Source organism: Schistocerca gregaria, unplaced genomic scaffold (genome assembly GCF_023897955.1).
Source record: "Schistocerca gregaria isolate iqSchGreg1 unplaced genomic scaffold, iqSchGreg1.2 ptg000310l, whole genome shotgun sequence".
NCBI classification, from domain to species: Eukaryota; Metazoa; Arthropoda; class Insecta; order Orthoptera; family Acrididae; genus Schistocerca; species Schistocerca gregaria.
Window position 1 is genome coordinate 205,001 of NW_026061790.1, and position 4,569 is coordinate 209,569.

At 56.3% G+C, this 4,569-nt stretch overlaps 3 non-coding genes across 3 annotated transcripts in view; all 3 read right to left on the bottom strand.

Moving 5' to 3' along the window:
• The window catches only part of LOC126305393 (large subunit ribosomal RNA), a 4,222-nt gene extending 4,027 nt beyond the window's left edge, over window positions 1–195 (bottom strand). The window contains exon 1 of the ribosomal RNA XR_007553453.1: window positions 1–195. This exon is cut by the window's left edge and continues 4,027 nt beyond it. This is a non-coding gene — a ribosomal RNA (large subunit ribosomal RNA).
• A 188-nt stretch (window positions 196–383) lies between these two features.
• Window positions 384–538, bottom strand: LOC126305420 (5.8S ribosomal RNA). The gene has a single exon (XR_007553477.1). It is a non-coding gene; the product is annotated as a 5.8S ribosomal RNA (ribosomal RNA).
• Window positions 539–899: 361 nt separating this feature from the next.
• Window positions 900–2,785, bottom strand: LOC126305358 (small subunit ribosomal RNA). Its single transcript, XR_007553421.1, has one exon. It is a non-coding gene; the product is annotated as a small subunit ribosomal RNA (ribosomal RNA).
• Between the last annotated feature and the right edge of the window lie 1,784 nt (window positions 2,786–4,569).

Consider the following 4,569-nt stretch of genomic DNA (forward strand, 5'->3'; position numbering starts at 1 on the left):
TTGGGCTCGGCGCGAGGCGTCGGGGTAGTGGACCCTCCCAAACACCACATGCCACGACAGGCGGCAGCCTGCGGGGTTCGGTGCTGGACTCTTCCCTGTTCGCTCGCCGCTACTGGGGGAATCCTTGTTAGTTTCTTTTCCTCCGCTTAGTAATATGCTTAAATTCAGCGGGTAGTCTCGCCTGCTCTGAGGTCGTTGTACGAGGTGTCGCACGCCACACCGCCAGCCGGCTGTGCACGCTACCGAGAAAGTACCGGTATGCGAACCGCCAGGCGACGGGCGCGCATCGCACGTTTAAGGAGACGCGGCCGGCCACACAGGCGACCACGACACTCCCACGTCTCCGAAGCGGGACAAACGCCGCGCGCTTCAGTATACGTAGCCGACCCTCAGCCAGACGTGGCCCGGGAACGGAATCCATGGACCGCAATGTGCGTTCGAAACGTCGATGTTCATGTGTCCTGCAGTTCACATGTCGACGCGCAATTTGCTGCGTTCTTCATCGACCCACGAGCCGAGTGATCCACCGTCCTGGGTGATCTTTTCCTTTTCAGTCTCCCACTGTCTCTTTCAAGACAGTAGCATTTGCGGGACTGAGGCGTCTGACGGCCCCTGTTCCACTATTTTTTTGTGTCCAACGGCCTCACAGCCGATGGGCGTCGTACGGCTCCACACCGGAGCGGACAGGCACTCGGGCGAACGTCATTCAAAACCGGCGCCAGGCGCCAGGTACCGCAGGCCAGCCGCTCCAGAGCTTCAGCGCTCGTACCACACAACAACAACACTTCCGCTAGTTTTGAGAGGCACGCGTGGTTCCGCACGCGGCGCACGGCCACTGCCGTACAGGTAGCGTGTTGCGCGACACGACACGCACATCGAAAGACATGCAGTCTAGTCGGTAATGATCCTTCCGCAGGTTCACCTACGGAAACCTTGTTACGACTTTTACTTCCTCTAAATGATCAAGTTTGGTCATCTTTCCGGTAGCATCGGCAACGACAGAGTCGATGCCGCGTACCAGTCCGAAGACCTCACTAAATCATTCAATCGGTAGTAGCGACGGGCGGTGTGTACAAAGGGCAGGGACGTAATCAACGCGAGCTTATGACTCGCGCTTACTGGGAATTCCTCGTTCATGGGGAACAATTGCAAGCCCCAATCCCTAGCACGAAGGAGGTTCAGCGGGTTACCCCGACCTTTCGGCCTAGGAAGACACGCTGATTCCTTCAGTGTAGCGCGCGTGCGGCCCAGAACATCTAAGGGCATCACAGACCTGTTATTGCTCAATCTCGTGCGGCTAGAAGCCGCCTGTCCCTCTAAGAAGAAAAGTAATCGCTGACAGCACGAAGGATGTCACGCGACTAGTTAGCAGGCTAGAGTCTCGTTCGTTATCGGAATTAACCAGACAAATCGCTCCACCAACTAAGAACGGCCATGCACCACCACCCACCGAATCAAGAAAGAGCTATCAATCTGTCAATCCTTCCGGTGTCCGGGCCTGGTGAGGTTTCCCGTGTTGAGTCAAATTAAGCCGCAGGCTCCACTCCTGGTGGTGCCCTTCCGTCAATTCCTTTAAGTTTCAGCTTTGCAACCATACTTCCCCCGGAACCCAAAAGCTTTGGTTTCCCGGAGGCTGCCCGCCGAGTCATCGGAGGAACTGCGGCGGATCGCTGGCTGGCATCGTTTATGGTTAGAACTAGGGCGGTATCTGATCGCCTTCGAACCTCTAACTTTCGTTCTTGATTAATGAAAACATACTTGGCAAATGCTTTCGCTTCTGTTCGTCTTGCGACGATCCAAGAATTTCACCTCTAACGTCGCAATACGAATGCCCCCGCCTGTCCCTATTAATCATTACCTCGGGTTCCGAAAACCAACAAAATAGAACCGAGGTCCTATTCCATTATTCCATGCACACAGTATTCAGGCGGGCTTGCCTGCTTTAAGCACTCTAATTTGTTCAAAGTAAACGTGCCGGCCCACCGAGACACTCAACAAAGAGCACCCTGGTAGGATTTAAACGGGGTCCGCCTCGGGACGCGAAAGCACCCCTTCGGCTCGCCCCACCGGCAGGACGTCCCACGATACATGCCAGTTAAACACCGACGGGCGGTGAACCAACAGCGTGGGACACAAATCCAACTACGAGCTTTTTAACCGCAACAACTTTAATATACGCTATTGGAGCTGGAATTACCGCGGCTGCTGGCACCAGACTTGCCCTCCAATAGATACTCGTTAAAGGATTTAAAGTGTACTCATTCCGATTACGGGGCCTCGGATGAGTCCCGTATCGTTATTTTTCGTCACTACCTCCCCGTGCCGGGAGTGGGTAATTTGCGCGCCTGCTGCCTTCCTTGGATGTGGTAGCCGTTTCTCAGGCTCCCTCTCCGGAATCGAACCCTGATTCCCCGTTACAACCATGGTAGGCGCAGAACCTACCATCGACAGTTGATAAGGCAGACATTTGAAAGATGCGTCGCCGGTACGAGGACCGTGCGATCAGCCCAAAGTTATTCAGAGTCACCAAGGCAAACGGACCAGACAAGCCAATCCGATTGGTTTTGATCTAATAAAAGCGTCCCTTCCATCTCTGGTCGGGACTCTGTTTGCATGTATTAGCTCTAGAATTACCACAGTTATCCAAGTAACGTGGGTACGATCTAAGGAACCATAACTGATTTAATGAGCCATTCGCGGTTTCACCTTAATGCGGCTTGTACTGAGACATGCATGGCTTAATCTTTGAGACAAGCATATGACTACTGGCAGGATCAACCAGGGAGCTGCGTCAACTAGAGCTGAGCAGCCGGCCGCCCGGGAGTGTGTCCCGGGGGCCCGCGCGAACACGCAAGCGTCCGCTCAATTATTCTGCAAACAGGAGGAGGCCGAGCTCCCCTGCACGATACACCTCGAAACCCTCTCAGGTCCCGGCGGCGCGCAGCGCCGTCCTAGGTACTTGGTCGGTTTCGAGAGAGGCGCAATCGCCCGGAGTTAGGCGAGTAGACGGTTTTAGTGCGAACACCCTTGCTCCCAACTGAGCTTGCCGCTGCCGACAGAGGCCCGGGAGCGTGCTGTCGTGGCATTGCCGGCGGGAGACAACACGCGCCACCTATGGTGACCGGCAGCTCCAACGCCAGCGCCACACAAGGGCAAAGCCCCACTTGGGTGCAGAAGCGAACTCTCCCAGCACAGCGCACGCGCCAACACGTCCGCACAACTGCGATACAAACCACCTGCGAGAACCGCTGGGGCGACCGAGCAGCAGACGGCGTCGCGGCGCCGAGTGCCAGGCGGCGGCGCATCCTCAACGCACACAGTCCTCAATCAGACCAGCACACTGCAGATGTCCACCGCGCTTCGCACCGGGCTCGGCTGAACCAACTTTGGCCGCCAGGCGCCGCGTGCAGGGTGCGCCGCAGCGTAGCTGCACCGCCTGCCGGGCCCGTCGGCTGGCGCTCCTGCCACTCGGCGCCCCCCACCAGCCGCCTGTTGCGCGTGCGCCCACGCAGCGCGCGGCCAACACGCCGGGCGGCCCCCCTTCACCGGCCGGGAACAGTCCCACCAAGCCACCGCCGCGTATCGCTTCATACCCACATGGACCTAGTCACGTGTGTGGATGTGGCGGGTACCGCTGAAACAACCGGTTAATAGCTGTACCGATCGTCGCCATCACAGATTCACCTCCAGCGTGAACAACCGCTCAACAACGGATTTCCAGTTCATTTGCGTATCTTGGGCAGTAAACGTAGATGTCCACCTACATTTGCGAATTCAACAATTCTTGCATGCCAGGATGTCATGTGTCACGACACGCTACATCAGACCACATACACACTGCGACATGTGCAGAAGAGAACACGTGGAAGGTGGCCCGCGCACGTATGCGATGTCCCTTCCGCGATCCACTGTCAACCGGCATCTGCGGCATGTCCCAGATATGGAACGCGGTCCACCAGGGTAGCACTTTGTGTGAGGCAATACGACAAAGTCGGAATACACGCGTCACTACATCAGACGGCTCACGCTGACCTGACCTGACCTGACCTGACCTGACCTGACTCACCGCACCACCACCCCCAGCGACCCAGGGTGACATACAATGCGTTCGTACGTTCCTCCCACACGCCTCTACGGCGTACCACAGTGCAACCTAGCTGTTATTGGGAGACGAGACAAGTAGCATCGAGCACAACATATGGAAATTGAGATTCGACACCGTTGGGCACAGCCAGCGTACGGTCACACGTATCACACTACTTCACTCTGTACGTAACGACCGATGATCGGTACAGCGTGTGGGTTACGCGTACGACATCAGCGGACAATGGACACAGACCATACCACGACGTACACTGAGGGCGTCGACATCTGAATGCAACTGAACAGCTGCGAGGCTCATTTAACACTCAAACGCCAGACCGACCAGCTTGAGAGGACAGAGACACAAAGAGGGGGACAGAGGGGGGGGGGGCGGCGATATAGTCCTATTGCAGTACAATTGACAGTGGATAGCGGGAATATGTGGAAAGTAAGCAACACTCGCAAGACATCTACATGAGGATAACA